General features: G+C 33.5%; 1 long non-coding RNA gene across 9 annotated transcripts; it reads left to right on the top strand.

Moving 5' to 3' along the window:
- Nucleotides 1–9,380: 9,380 nt before the first annotated feature.
- Nucleotides 9,381–13,638, top strand: LOC111894359 (uncharacterized). Of its 9 annotated transcripts, none has more exons than XR_006187773.2 (9): nucleotides 9,381–9,731; nucleotides 10,009–10,105; nucleotides 10,559–11,656; nucleotides 11,751–11,815; nucleotides 12,024–12,126; nucleotides 12,246–12,303; nucleotides 12,784–12,980; nucleotides 13,161–13,238; nucleotides 13,376–13,638. It is a non-coding gene; the product is annotated as an uncharacterized LOC111894359 (long non-coding RNA). The 9 variants fall into 9 exon arrangements; XR_006187769.2 differs by having other exon boundaries at nucleotides 9,382–9,731; nucleotides 10,559–10,657; nucleotides 11,121–11,656; nucleotides 12,024–12,303; XR_006187777.2 differs by having other exon boundaries at nucleotides 9,382–9,731; nucleotides 10,009–10,096; nucleotides 10,559–10,657; nucleotides 11,121–11,656; nucleotides 12,024–12,303.
- Nucleotides 13,639–17,014: the final 3,376 nt, after the last annotated feature.

Below are 17,014 nucleotides of genomic sequence, written 5' to 3' on the forward strand. Positions count from 1 at the left end.
GCAAGGTCAAAACAGAGACGATAGACCCCAGACAGTATCAAATGAAAGATACAGCTAGCAAGGTCAAAACGGTGCGACTCTGAAAAGTGACATCAGCATACAGTGTAAATTGCTGACGAAATACCGTTACCTTAAAGTCATGAATTATAAGGCAACCCAGGATACTCGTAACCATACTGACTAGAGTTCCAGACGCCCTACAAGCATCTATATAATGTGACATTTGTCACCCCTTGGCTTAGTGGGTCGTGGACTGTAGCTAGCAGTCAGGGTGCGGGGTTGTCAATCCCGTATAGATCTATACACACAATGTCTGCTCTCCCTACAGGAGACTCTGGTTACCAACTAGAAGATGGAGAAGGCCGTGTCCTAAAGATGCATCCCAAATAGTGGGTTTCAAATGAAAGTGCTGAACTAGTGGTAGAGACTTCCCAATAGTGGGTTTCTAATGAAAGTGTAAAATAGAGGTAGAGACTCTTAACTGAATTGACTGAAGTGACCCATATGTCTAAGCTTGTATACATAGTATATAACTAATGAATCAAACGACCTTCGGATGGACATCCGATCCCACCAGACCACATCTCAACGAAGAAAAGGAAATAGGGCGAACAACCTTCCTAGGTCCTTCAACCATTATTTATATGTGTCTACACAAGCACAAACATACATCTAACTATGCTTGAGTGGGTATCAAGTAAAAGTGATTCTCGTGCAGTAGGAGTGTCTAACAAGTGAAGTAGGAGCGGTCGCAAGTGAAGTATAAGTGTTGAATAAGTATAAGCGCATCGCGAAGTGGAGATGGCCACAAGTGAAGTAAGAGCATGTCAAGTATAAGTGAAGTAAAGTCGATCTTAAGTATAAGCGAAGTAGACTCGTATCACTAAGTAAGAGGGTGAATAATTATAAGCGTCATCAGGTATAAGTGACTTCAAGTATAAGAGAAAGCGTTACAGGGTAGGAGTATAAAATAAGTATAAGCGAAGCAGCGGTATCTAACAATTAAAAGTATTCATGAAAACCTTTGAAGACTTTATTACTCAGGAAAATTGCATTTGTATTCTTTGATAAAATAGGTGTGAAAACCTTTAGAAATCTTTGGGAATCTTTTATAAATCAGTTTGAAAATGAATCTTTGATAAGCTATGAAAGTAAGAACTTGAACAATTTAAAAATCCTTTTTGAAAGCCATTTACAGTGTCCTACTCGGTAAAACAGTGTACAGTGGTAAAATCTTGTGCATGCGGGTTATCAATCACATGTGATTGATATGATAACTGGCATGTTTAACTTGTAATCCCCCCTATAAAACATTTAAAAGCATTTAAAAGGTTCATTCAGGGGTATGAACTCACCTGGTGTAAGTAGGTCCGACGGAAGTGCCGTTTAGGTGTTCGGGGTCACGCAAGGACTTGAACACACACAAGGACCTATTTTAACATATGATAACATATGTTCACATACAATTAGCATATAATATACTGATTAAACAATTATACACACTCAAAGGAGTGGAAAACACTTTTGGTTGAGTGTTTGGGGTCCCGGGTAGCGTTTAAGGGTGCTAAGGGTCTCCTATCAGTTGTGGGACATTGCTATACTCACATATATAGTGTGCAAATGGATTTAAAACACCAACATGGACCAAAAAAGGAGTTTACGGCCCAACCTAAGGGAGTTTACGGCCGTAAACTCCCAAGGTCATATTGTTGGGTGTTTGATGCTTCTAGCTTGTTCATAGAATTATTCTAAGCACTTTTCCTAAAAGGCATGAGTGGGTTTGAGGCCTCTAAGGGTATGTTATAGGAGTTTACAGCCTAGGAACTCTCCCAAGGGAGTTAACGGCCGTAAACTCTCAATCTTTGAGTTTAGTGAAGTTTTAAGCCCCTATTGCCTTCCTAGAATTTCCTTATGAAGTTTGATGCCATTTTGGGTGATTAAAACCAACATTTGAGGGGGTTTTGGGGAGTTTACGGCCTAGATAATGCTTGGGCCGTAAACGCCTAGAAATCCCTCATTTTCCTTGTGTTTAAGCCCTTAATTCCTTTCTAGCATTTTATAGAAATGGCCTATGGTCATTTGGGGGGCAAAAACTACAATTTTGGGCATGAATTAGGGTGTTTACGGCCTTGACCATGTCTGGGCCGTAAACTCCTTTCTTTAATTCATTTTGGAGTGTTTCAAGGGTCTAAACTCAAGAGGATAAGTCCCTAAATTATGTAATAAGCCCTAGGATGAGTTTGGGAGTGTTTTGGGGCACTTTTGACATGATTTTGAGGAGTTTACGGCCTAAGCTTGTGCTTGGGCCGTAAACTCTTGTTTGAGTCCTAAAATCATGCATTTTAATGTTTAAACACCCCTAGGCTATATCCCCTAATTATTTCCAAGCTTATGGACAAGTTTAGAGGCATGTTTGGCACCATTTTAGGGGTTTACGGCCCTAGAATGTTCTTGGGCCGTAAACTCCTTATACCATGCCTTCTTGGATGATTTTTGGGCTATAAACATAAATTAATACGTTTAGAATAGGCTAGGGTAAGCGGACTTACAATTTGGAAGCGTTTGGTTGCGGATTCGGGGCGAAAACGGGTCTAGAGAGAGAGTATAGAGAGAGAGTGTAAAAAGTATCCCATTTGACTCCACTCACCCATATATAGGTTTCACAGTCGGGGCTCAGTGGAATTTTACCCGATACTGCCGTTAAACGGGGATTTTGGTCGCACCTGATTTAGTGGTCGTAATAATAAAACTTGACATTTTCCAAATGAATGAAAATGTGTGTCCTGTGTTCTTATTTCCTTTTTCACGACTTAACGACATGTTAAAGGTAATCAAATGGAATGTTTATTAAATTGATGCCCTCTAATTAACGGAACTTTTATACAGTGGAATATTCCGTTAACGGTAACGGGGAAATGTAACGGGACAACTTGGATTGTCACAAAACACCACACCCACCCTACATGGTATGGTGGGTCTTAGTTGCTGCAACTAGCCTACAATACTACTCTCTTCCTTCTTTTCTCTTATTTTTTCTTGTGCCTTTTCATAGTATGGTGGAGGTGAACACCGCCCATTTGAGGTGTGGTGTGAGATGGTGGTGGAATGGTCTATAGATGGTGAATATTGGTTGCATAAAGTGGAGTTGGTACACCCCCATAACTTTATAGCAATAGTAATCTTTATTACATATTTGGATTATCTGTCTATGAGCTCAAACCGTAGGATTTGAGGTATATGTCTAATCTTCGGTGGATATTACCTATATAGCCGACATTATAACCCACAAATATCACACACAACTTGCAGGATGTATTGGGTCTTAGTTAAGGTGGGTGTAGTTTTCCTTATAGAATTGTTGTATATTGAACTCTTTAGCTGCATGGAGAAAGAGGACGATATTGTAACAAATGGTAAAAATAGGTCAACATTTGACGGTCAAACCACCGCAAAACCCATTGTAATAAGAACTATTATAAAGTATTTTATGTTTTTTAGTGCAGTTGAAGTCATTATACTCAGAATTGCAAGTAGAGTACTCTCATTGTCTCCAATTTATGTCAAGTGCTAAAGAACGAAAAACAATTCACCAAAATAAGTACTATTTAATACATTAAAAATAAAATTTATGCATTGAGTATACTTAGGAGAAATTGATGATCAAATTGGATAGAGTATGTTCACACGACTTCGTGGATATAAAAACACTGAAAATAGAGATCTTATGCATAAGTTATCCCCTTTTTATGGATGCAAATCAGTTATATAATTGATTTTACTGGAAACGAACACCGTATCGCTTCATTGGGATAGCTATAAATTTTGTTAAGTGTTTTCGAACACGTTTTTGAACTCAGGCTATATGCTGTTATTTGAATGCATATTACGAATATTTTTAGCTTAAAATTATGACACTTTTGTAAAAACAGTTGTAACGAGAAAATTATAAAAATAACCAAACCAAAACTCTAAACGCATTTTAAACAAAGTATCATTTATCATTTCAAAAATTTGTTTACATATTTGGACTCAACACACTCGGGACAATCATCAGGAGTATTCGGAAAAATTTTATGATTCCGGAATTGTGGCACAAAAACCGAGGCAACACATGGCTTGATTAGAGAAGTGATGACATCATCACCATAACATTATCACATGTCCGTAAATATAAAGGAGATCACCATCAAAATATGGTCCATCACTTTCTCTTTCTAACCTTTATCTACCCCCTTTGTTTTTTTCCTCGAGAATTGAGCCACCGACCGTCAGCAGTGTCACCAGCGATAGCCAGCTCCACCTCACCTCCACCCTCCTTTACCTTTGCCAGCTATTACTTCTGTTCCAACGTGCAACTTCCAGTTTTCCTCCAAAGAAAGCAGCTCTGCAGTGATGAAAAAACAACTGAAAAGGCTTCACCGGTGCCAAGCGCCGCCATCTGGTAGGGTGATATTGCCATATTTATATATATATATATATATATATATATATATATATATATATATATATATATATATTTAGGCATTATTTTAATACATTTTAATTTATATTTTGGTTAATTGCAAAGATATTTGATACTTATCGAGTTGAATTACATTTTGCATCCAAATAGGAGATTCTTGAGGAAAAAGGGTCAAAAGTGACAAATATTGGAACCTAGAAGAACTGGAGCTGAATAGGGAGCTTAATGGAGCTTAAAAGGAAGAAGAATATAGCAAAGACACTCCCCAGTGCACGAAAATGAAGTAACACAACGTATTTATTAGGAAATTCTTGATGATTCGATTGTATGGAACTCACGACGTGAGCCTCATAGCCTCACGACGTGAGAAGTCAACATTCTAAAAGATCATTACGTGGAAGCCAATTTCCTTGCCAGACACGAATTCAACATTTCTCACGACGTGAGATCCTAAATCTCACGACGTGAGGAACATTTTCAAGGAATCTATATATAGCCTTTTCCATATTTGATTTTATAGACTTGCATCGATTATTCTGAAGAGTTAGTCGAAATTAGAGGCCAAAACCTTGTGACATTTAACTATTGGAGGAAGAATTCCATTGAAGTTAAGAGATTTGAAGATCTAATCGATATAACACATTACACATTCGGTTTGATCATGTTTAGCTTTATTCCTATTGTGTTTTTGTGTTTGATTACTGCCACGATTAGCTAAATCAGTAGACTTTCATTTAGTTAGATGAAACCTAAAACTATGAGTTGGTTTCTTACTTTTATGGATTATATGAAGTTGCATTAAGCTTGTGTTTGATTTTTGATACCTATCATGATAAAGCTTTAAGCTTTGTTGCTTATATTCAATTTAAGTGTAATTGAATGATCAATTTATATTTCATGAACTTGATTACCTAGTAGTTCATGAACATTAGTTTGGTAGAGCCAGGATTCACCGAATCTTAGATTAGGTAATAAAGACATCAAATTTATCTATATTAGAGAACATAATTTGATCATAATTGTGTTAAGATAAATCTTACATAGCTCACTATTTCATACTAGTCAATTTCGTGTTTGTTTGTGTATGATCATTACATAGTAGTTCAGGAATTGATAAAAATATTTGGAGATTTAATCGAGATTGCTAATAATATCTATTTTAGTAACCAACTTTATAAATCCATAAATAAAAACTAACCATAGGAAAAAGTTGGATTCAAAACAAAACGAAAGTGCTTTTAATACCTTGATAACAATCATTCTTAATTAAAACATTTAAGTTAATATGAACTTGCAAAATCAGATAACACCCCCTCTTTTATATATTGTTTTTAGATTAATTTTTAGTAATTATTTTAATATATATTGAATCCGTTCCCTATGTTCGATACTCGACTTACTTTACTTCCTTATAAATTGACTATGTACACTGCCTATAGGTGCATTAGTAGATAAGAATTTAGGTTTATAAATTTAAAGCTAGATAGGTATAATTTATGCACATCACGACGGAGCTCCGATCTCCAGCCAAACGCCGACTGGTCCCGTTAGGTGTAAAAATTACATTTTCGTGCTCTTGATAAGCAACTTAGTAAGCCTTTGTTATCAGTTTGTCCAAAAAGTCTCCTATTCAAAAGTCAAGAAATCACGAAACGAGTCCCAATCCTCGAAACGAACACTTTTCACCCTTCAAGGTTGAGTTCTACGACCCTTTTATACTATTTATGTTTTTTTTCGAGGGGGGGGGGGATACATGAATTAGTCGTTTTTACGTATACTCGTTAACATTTACGCTTCATATACTTGTTTATGTCTATTATGTTTTCGTCATAATGAGAAAGTTAAATTGACTAAATAAATATATATGTAGAACAAAAGTGCATAATCTATAAATTTTGAAGTTATAAATCACTAAAAATATAGTTTTGGTAAATTTATAAACAAAGGGTTTTACTTTGGTCTTTATAAAAGAAAAGTAGTAAAAAAACAATTTTATATATCTTTAAGATGTATCATTTGTTTTATACACTTGTACATATGCTTTGTTTTGGTTGATTTTACATTGGATGAAATCTGGTTTTGGTCAAAATGTAGCCATTATGCTGCCTGATTTTTGTTAGAAAACCTTTAAATAGTTTTTAAACAATAAATGAACACCATCTATAATAAATTTTATTATTTAAGGTTTAAGACTCGGGTTCCTATTTTTGAACGATTTGAGGTTAGTAACCAAATAATAGTCTAATAAAATTTTAACAAAAGTTTAGAACTAAAATACACACACACACACACACACACACACACACTTTTAGATATCATAAACCTAGGATTCCCTATATAAGATATACTCTTTATCGATTAAGAACACAAAAGCTTAGTAAAGCCCTCTGTGCTATAAGCGTTAATCCATAAGGAGTGTGGAACTTTTCATATAGATCTATACACATTGACATCCTCGCATGTAGTTGCTAGCTACAACCTACGTCCGACGAGTCGAAACGGGCGTTAATGTTCATTCTCTACACATTTCACGATGTCAATGAACCATTGGTGATGTGATTTGAACGCCCCTTGTAGTGTTTTTCCCGAGGCTTTCTCATCTAGTAGCTCAGTTATAGGTTCATTATAGACCCATAGTACACTTTAAAAGGACACATATAGAATTGAAATAATATTTATACATAGTTTAAATGCTCATACAAGTTGAAATAAGATTGTATGTAATAGGAATACTTTGCTCAATAGATGAGTGTCAGTAATTAATTAAATAAAATAATACTTAATAATATTATGACAATTGTTTATAATCTTATACTTAATAAGTTACCAATATAAACAACACCGTTAGTTGAATGGGATTACTAACAATTATTCTATTTATTTGATACTTTTTAGTTAGAAAAAAGTATGTTAAATTTATATAAGTTGATATTTAGTTATATTTATATAAAACATACTTTTGGTTATAAAAATACGCAGAGACAAAACCTATGGAACTCACCAATAATTTTTGTTGGTATATTATAAACACATGTATTCTCAGGAACTTAGGAGCTAGAGTACACACTTCGTGTAACATGGAAAACCTATTTCCTTGCTTTTATTGTTGGTTGATCTGTTCAAGCCTTTGTTTTATTTTGAATTACATTTTGTTGAACTTGTTCTGTACTATCACACTTTCGGAGTTTTGAACAATGTAATCCTTGTACTAAGATCAAGGTTGTAAAAAATGCTCGACGTTAGCTAGTCGGTGGGTTAAGGTTAAGTGTAACGACTCGAAATTCCATTAACAATGTTTGGTTTCCATTAAGCTTGTTTGATTTTGAGTGTATAGATGGAAATAAATTAAATAAAAAAAGATATTAGTTAATATCTAAATAACTAATCGATACATTTAGGGTATTTAAATTAATTAAATTGATTTTGGGAAATATAGGTTAAATATAATTAATTTAAACTAGAAAAGATTCCCCGGCGTTGCCGGGGTCGGAAGGTATTGCTTTGTAAAGTAAAGTAGCATGTTGAATTGCATTGAGATAATCTAGTAAATAAAGATAAACAATGTCATTTAATTACATAAGTAAAGAAAGCTAAATCATTATTCCTTGCAATAAATGAGGAAAATAAAGAAATGGTCTCACAAATTGAACTTTATTGTCATGTATCGCAGCGGTCAGAAAACCAATCCAGAAAATATATACCGTTGCTTTTTGTCTGTTAGTGTGAGGGTAATTTAGTCTTTTCGGGTAGTATGGACTGAACTTGTCACCATGGGTAAACCATATGGACCATTTATGTAATTTTGGCGGTGGTGGTGGTGGTGATGGCAGATGGTGGGTGGGTTTATGATTTTGGGTGAGTATTTTCTAATAAATAAAACATTAATTTAAAACCAAAAAGAGAATGTTAAATCTTGTAAACCACAGAGACCAATCGTGTAATTTTGTCTAACAATAATAATAATAATAATAATAATGAGAGACCATTTCTGCCAAAAGACTAAATACTAATAATATGTAATAAAAGGTGAGGGTTATGAAAAATTCAAACCAAAGTGAAAGGGTTCTTTGTGAACAAAAGCATAAAGGTGAAGGGTCAATGATGTAAGTTGGAGGACCAAAATTTACAAAAAAATGTGTCACTTTACTGTTAAAATCTTTCATAACTTTAATATATATATATATATATATATATATATATATATATATATATATATATATATATATATATAAAATAATGGTGTAGATGATTTTCAAGGGCTAAAATGTTACTAATAAAAACTCAATATGTCATGTATCTAGGGTTAGGGTGGAAAGGAATGCCATGGTCAAAGGATGAGGGATTTACATGCAAAATCCGTCCATAACCCCCATGGATATGCAATCCATGGGCCGTAATGAAGTGAGTCAGATTGTTTTGTCCCTTTGGCCTATTGTGTATCCATCAAGAGCATCTCCATTGTTCTTGGGCTTCAATTTTCGATCAGGAGGAGAGAAAAAAACATCCGATCGTGAGGTAGAAGTAGAGTGAGGCTGCGACGACCAGTAAGCAATAAAAAAACGATCGCATGAGGGAGGCTAGGCAGGTGCTTTGTCAGGGGGACACTACTAGAAACTTGACTTTTAGCGATGAAATTAGAGACGAAATCTATCTGTAGCAAATCAGAGACGGATTATTGAGGGAACAGCGACGGAACTCACAAATATTTCGAACAAAATACTTATAGAATTTTAGAGAGGTATTAGAGATGGATCACTGACAGATTTGTAAGGATTTATTGACAAAAAACGTTTGCTCGCTAATCCGTCGCAAATTAAAACATCCTAACGAGAGAAAAATGACGGATTACTAAAATCACACACCTTTTTTTTGGCCTTCGCCAATCTCTTGCGGAAAATAGACAACTCCTCTTTTTCATTCCCCGCTTTTCTTCGTTTTTCTTTTCCTTCCTTTTATTTTCATTCCTGCTTCTCTTTATTTATTTATTTATTTTGCATTCCCCCATTTTGTTTTAATTCCCTCTACCTTTTTCCCAAAGCTCTGAACAATTCCATCCCAAATCCCAAATCGAATCTCTGTCCACTGAAATCCCTCCTCTGCCCAGAAAATCACCTCCACCACCGTTCACTTGCATCGCCCCCTGTTGACTCACTTTTTCCACTGCCAACGCCATTCCTTTATCCTCGATCGTAAACACAAGCAAATCTCAAGTAGTCTTCATCAACTCCTAATTTTGGTTTCTACTGGTGTATAAGTGGCTTCTAAACATGTAAGGATTAAATTCAAACCACTACAATTACAGTTTATTATTATTTTTTCTTTTTATTGTTGTAAGCTCCCAGGTCAAAATATTTTCAGTATATTTTAGTAATCGTGTCTCTGATTGCTTGAATTTCGAACTTGTGAGATTGCCAGAGGTTTTATGTGATAATTTTCGGTATTAGGTTAGACGTTATTGGAAAATTTGAGACTGTTTTGTCTAGTTATTTTCCTTTTCAACTTTTTTGTAAATCTAATGAGACGCCTGTCTGATTATTGTTGTCTAGAGCTTCTTTCTAGCCATGATGAAGATCGTCGGGACCTTGGGCCCGAAATCGCGAGCTGTTGAAATCATTTTGAGCTGCCTTCAAGTTGGTATGTCAGGTGATCTTCACTTTCTATTGTTTAATTTAGGATTTAGAACTACCTCGGGTTTATAGGAGATGTATTTTAACTTCAGGGTCAAATGTGTCAAAATTTTTAATTTTGACTTTATCCGAATTTTATGTTAACTTTGAAGATTCAATTCACTAATAGGACTTTGTTTTCTTACAATTTAACACATTTCCATTGTATTCATTCAAATATCTAAGCATCTCACTCAGTTGCTCGTCATTTGACAACACAAGTGGAAATACATCTCTGGTTTTGGAGGGTTTTGCCTTTTGTTTATCATGTTTATGTTAAGGAAACTGATTGAACTTTTATAGATGAACTGAAATTGCATTCATTAATTTGACAAGTTTTCTATTAATGAACTTGCTGATGTATTGCTTCATGTACTGTCTTAAGTGTCTTAATTGATACTTTCTTATTTCTCTCTTTTTGTATGTGTAGTTGCACGATTTGATTTTTCATAGGGTGACATTGAATTTCATGAAGAGACATTGGAAAATCTTAAAATGGCTATTAAGAGCTCGAAAAAAACTACGTGTTGTAAGTTTTCTTCCTACACCAAAAGAATGAAAAACTATCCCTGTGAATTTCACTCACTTGTGAAGTTGATAATTCCTTATATACAAGGTTTTTCATTTCATAATATGATGGTAATATATAATTATATATAAGTTCTCTGGAAGCAAAAACCTTGGTCATCCTTACACCCGATCAAGAAAAAGAAGCCACTTCCAATCTTTTACCAATAAACTTTAGTATCAAATACTTATGTATTTTAGGAAATCATTGTTAAATAAACCTATATATTGATGTTCCAAACACTCATAGTATATGCCTCTTTGGTAATTTATTACGAATTTCATCTTAACCTACCCCAACTAGATTGCTAAAAGATTTCTTGTCATTAGTTTGTTACTTCTTACAAACTGCATTATTATGCCTAATTCAAGTCTTCTTTGTTTTCATGCTTTGTGATACTTCAAACTACGATTCCCATATGAAGGTACATATTCATTTCTCCTATTGAATGTAAATTTAGTTTCTCTGAATCATACATTATAATTAATTGATGATGCCCTCTTTTTAGACTCAATCATGGATCCTAGAATCCATGACATATACAAACCATCATACTGGACAATCTTTGGTTGTCACAATAGTAATCATTAAGCCAAATTACATGCTTAAAGTATGTATCTTGCTTCAAGGATTGGGCTATTTAAACAAGCAAGATGTCAAGAAGATAATCATAATATTAGTAATTTGATATCATGTTCATTTTCCGATATTGCCCCTCCATGTTATGGGTGTTTTTCTATACTCTAGAGAGGTAGACATACTTGTAACTTTTCATATACTTGTGTCCTTGGTTCTTCAAGACCACATTAAGGATAAAGTTTACTTTTTTATGATTTGCAATTTCTTTAAGCACTTTAAAGTGTTAATTCTTTTATTCTTGCAGATAGGACTTCTGTTTCAGAAGGACAGTGTGATTAAAAATAGTGATGGTCACATATATTATTTACAAGCAATTAGATGGTGATTGTTGGCCTTAATATGAAATGAAATTTCTCATAATAATGTTTATGAGTACATATATAACACCATTCTTATATAATCTACATACTTACAGGGATATGAAACAAATAGATTTACTCTTACATCACTACTAGAGGAAGGACGGAAATGGGACATCCGGTTAGAAGTTCTCCATTGAATGTCTTGTTTTTTTAATAATATATTTTGTCAAGTTCTTTTCACTTGGAGATAACATAAGGGTCCTTTTCTCGGTTGCAATTATTCTTTATCATTTTGTACTTTGTAGAAACATTGGTAATAGTAAACTAGTTATAAATTTGAAGGATATTATTGTAATTTGGCCAACAATCTTGTATTTCTTTTACAGGTGGAAGGTATGCGATCTCTTCAGTGAATCAATATAAACAATCACAATTCAGGTCAGTGCTTTCCATTAATTGGAAATTTTGGATATCTACAAAAAACTTCAGGTCAGTGCATCACATTTTACATGCTTCGAAGACTTGTAGTCTGCTTCTTTACACAACTTTATTTTTTTTATTTCACTTCCAAGTTCTCGTATGCTAAATCATTTATGTTCCGGGTTTAGGCTTAGGTGGAACACAGTCAAATCCTTCCTTGATCTAAAGACTACTACCAAGATTCATGTAAGTTATTTCCAATTTTTTTTACCTAAAAAATAACTGCATTTTTGTAAAAAATGGTTGAGTTGACAAGGAATGTTTGGGACCAGAAAAGAAACAATCTTTGTCTATCAACACTTACTCCAGACATAACCAAGAAGGGTAAAACGGTCATTTTAATTCATTTATATGAATTATGTATTCCTCTTTTACATACAAACCGAACAGAATGAAGATACCCAATATATAAAGAACTTTGAGGCAATCCGCAATTTCAATTGCAAATGTAATTCAGGTATTCTTTTCAAATATATCGAAATTTACTTCCCAAAAAATATATATTGACAATTGTCAGCTTATGAGCCATCCTTGATCTTTTAGACTATGTCCAATGGATTTTTGGTCTTGAAATCATTAAATCATGTGGAGTTGGTTTTTTTTTTTTGTGTTATTATGAGGTTTAGTGATAAGTTTTCTGATTTCCCACTTTTGTATTTTTGTTAGGGGAATGTGCTCATTGCTGTTCTTTCAAATTACATGGTTGACATTGATTAGATGGTGCTTCATCTTTAGGACCTTTTTGTTCAGGTGGAACTTTTGATGATGAGTATGAGGACATTTCTGTCTTTTTCACTTTTCCAGATAGGACAAAAATTGCAAATTTTGTCTGATTGACATCAATCCAATGCACACCAAATAGGGTACAACTTCTCTGTTCTTTCTTCTATGACTCTATTTACATGTAGGTTTTAGGCAGAAAATAACAAAACAAGTTCCTCGAAATGATTGATTTTAGGCATATTTTTAGTTTTATTAAATAATTTTTCATGGATAAAACCTTTAAATAACATGTGCATAATTTTAATTGATATCACTTTCAGAGTTCTTGTGGTACATGTCTTGATAAAGGTAGTTACAGGCAACCAGAGAAGGGCACATGGAAAGACCTAGAGACCAAGGTTAGTTCTTTAATTTCCTTTTTACTTAAAAATATTGCATCATTTTTTATAAATGCTAAATGAGCTGTTAATTTTGGTGTGACTATTAATTTCTGAAGACCAATTCAATCACAATATTTTCTTTTCTTCCATTGCAGGAAAAGTAAGTGGAGTTTGGTTCGCCTAATTCCATGGGATTAAACGTGAATTGGAATCCAATTCCATTATGATCCTTAATCGGACGCAAGTTATCAAGCAATGTTAAACTTTGATATTAAGTGTTTTTGGTAAACTTTTGATAGTTGATTTTTTGGTATTTTAATTTTAATGTTTGGTTTTAGATTGTAAAATTATTGGATGCTTTTGGTATTTAAATGTTAATGTTTGGTTTGTGATTGTATAATTATTTGATGTTTGTGGTATTTTTTGTTTTAGATTCATTAAAAAAAAGTTGATATCATTTATTTGTGAGGGATTAGCGATGGAAAGGAAAACAATCACATCTTAATTTTTTGCGAGGGATTAGCTACAGGGTTACAAAACAGATGTAGTGGTTTGCTAGGGATTAGCGACGGTATATTGTCATTAAATTTTGTCTCCATTATCATAAATAACTATATATTAAGTGACCAATTTGCGATGGATATTCCGTCGCTAAGGTCGTCGCAAGAAAAATTTAGTCTGTCGCTAAATCCCTCGCTTAGTCATTAGCCACGTTTAAATTGGCTACGGAGTAAGTCTGTCTTTGATCTGTCGCAAATGTTCTTTAGTGACAGAATAGTGACGGATTAGTTTGTCACTAAAAACCATGTTTCTAGTAGTCGGAGGGTCGATCCTTTCTTTGTGCATCCCGTCGATCAGCAGCAGGAAAGAAAAAAAAAACTTGGGTGAGGGAGAAGTAGATCATGTGATTGGCGACTGGCGTGGGTTCACTTGAATCCAGGAATCGATCAACACCCTTAAGTTCTTGATTCTTCTTTCTCTTGAGTTCATGCTTCTATTATTAATGAATTTCTTCAAATAATCTTCTTCCATTCACTCTAATTTCTTTGGCTCTAATGATGTCGAATTTCCAGCTTATATGGGTGTGTTTCTTGGTGAATTCTTGTTTTTAAACTTTTCCAAAATCATACCCTTACAAGCTTGGTTGGTTAATATGTCTCTGCGTTGGATTGTAGTCTTGCATATGTGTCTCTTTTGGTCATGTAATCAACCAAGTATAGCCTTCAATGTTACTCTCTTTTTTCTAGCCATATATATTTAAAGACGAGTCGATAAACATTTTAAGTTGGTGCAAAATTGTTAAGAAAATCCTTGCTATATTCTTTGCCAAGTGGTGGTAATGTTAGCAAAAATGTTAATGTTAGCAAAAAGATGTTAAACATTTAACTTGAAGAACCTTGTAATTCTTTATGGTATGTGATTAAAATTGCTATTTTAACTTCTTGACATGTTCTTACTATTAAGAACTCAATTTTCATCTTTGTATTTGATTTTGGTTATGGCTTATTAGGTTATGTTGTCAAATATCCCTTAAAATGCAAAGTTGGGAAATTCAGGAAAATTCTCGTTCTGCTCCTGTTTTGAAAAAAAAAATATAGAAAAATCATCAAGAGTCGGATTAGGGATCCATAAACTCAAAGTTTGAACTTTGAGTCTAGTTTGTGCATGATTTTTTCCAAGACCTAATATTGTCCCTAACGAAGGTCAAAATCATATTTTTCACTGACTCGTTCGAAATTAGCTGCACATATATGCAGTTTGTAAAATTCATATAAAATTATAAAAAATCATATGGACCTGTGCAAGCACTTTTTTAAAAGCTAAAAGTGTTGGATTAGTGTCTAAGTCCATAACTATTTTGGTATGTACTTGACCCGATGGTGCATGGTCCTTTTGGGTTGCCTTCACCAAAGCAACTTGATAGGATGAATTATGGAGAGAAAGGATTAAATATGATTTATTAATATATTATGAGAATAATATATTAAAGGAGAAATCATATTGTTTAATTAATATTAGTCAATAATTAATTAGTAATTAGTTTTGTGACTAAAAGAGATTAATTAAACTTAAGGGACTGGAATTGTAATTATAAGATAATTGCAATTTGGGCCATGGATTGTCTTAAATCAAGAGGTGGACGAATTCTTATGGGAAGCCCATAAGGAAATCGTCCAAGGGCTTGATTAAAGGAGTCTATGGGTTGCTTAGGGCTTAAGCAACCAAATTAGGGTTTCCTTGTTAGATAACCCTAATAGCCTTACTATATATAAGACCCTTATGACTCAAAAACGTGGGGAACTTCTTTTCTAGGGTTAGAACACGTTTTGGGCAGCCTCCATCCTCTCTCCTCTTCATCCTCTTGCTTATGGTGTTTGTGAACCATTAGAGGAGTGACACTTGTGACTCTAAGCCTTCCAAAGTCAATTCAAGGAGGAATTGGGATTGTTATTGCTACATAACAATCAAGGTAACATTATAAACTTATTCTAATATCTAATATGATTACTTGTATGCTAGAATTAGGGTTTATAGTCTTGGATTCAAAGCATGTACAATAGAGAAACCTAGATCCAAGCATTAGGGTTTGTATGAGCACATAGGATGTCTTATGACCAAAACCCATCAGTGGTATTAGAGCCTAGATTGGTTTCTATTGTATTGATGCTTGATATAACTGGAAAATTCATTTTTTTGGATTCTGGAGGCTGGACTCGGCGAGTCCAAGGCTGACTCGACGAGTCAACTCGTCAGAAGGAGGGTACTTCGGGATTTCTTGCTGTTTTTGCTTATGGATAATTACCTTATCATGTTAGATTAATATTAATCTGATTATATGACATATTTGACTATATTTTTAATCTAATTGAAGATATTTATCAATTAACAAGATAATTGTTTCCTTATAAGATAATTGATTAATTATTTTAAGTAAATTGATAAATTATTTTGCAAGAAATCATCAAATATGGATAATTATGTGATTAAATGTTAATTTGAATTATTTGTTATTTGATCCTTGTTGTTGTGAAAAGTTTCATATTTGGCCCTTTAGGTTTTATAGTTTAAATTTGAACCCCAAAAGTTTTGTTGTTTTGAAATTTAAATAGTTGAAACCCTAATGTTTTGAAAAAGGTTTCAAAACTTGCCCTCAAGTTTTGGAATTTAAATTTTGATTAAATAGTTTAATTTTGATGCATATTTAAATTCTAAACCCTAATGTGTTGAAATGTTTCAAAACTTGCCCTCAAGTTTTGGAATTTAAAAGTTGATTAAAAGTTTAATTAGGAATGTTAAATTCTAAAACTCTAGTATTGTTAAGAAAAAGTTCACATCACACCCTTATGGTTTTATTAATTAATTAAGGTGTATAATTAAAAGAGTTTTAGTAAATCCATAAAAGTTTAGGTTTACAATTTAATTGAATTAAAAGTATAATTGTTAAATTAGACCACATAGTATTTTAAAAGTGTTAAAATACACCCTATACTATATGTATAACATTAAAAGTCTAACACTATATATATGTATGAGTAAAGGTCAGTCTTACCGTTAGTAGGCCTCATTCACGAAGCTGGTCTATAAGGGGTGTTTAAGGAAATTGCCTATAAAATGGCGATTGAATGGGTATCCACTCTTACCCACCGCACTCTTGACTAGTGGAGGGTCGTTAGCCGAACGGGTAGGATAGGACGAAACCTTTCATTATAAGTATAATGAATTACTAAAGTAACTAAATGTTTTTCGAAATTCCCAATATTAGTTTCTTAGGCAAAAGTGAATTGATGTAATTC

The sequence above is a fragment of the Lactuca sativa genome, chromosome 3 (assembly GCF_002870075.4).
Source record: "Lactuca sativa cultivar Salinas chromosome 3, Lsat_Salinas_v11, whole genome shotgun sequence".
NCBI classification, from domain to species: domain Eukaryota; kingdom Viridiplantae; phylum Streptophyta; class Magnoliopsida; order Asterales; family Asteraceae; genus Lactuca; species Lactuca sativa.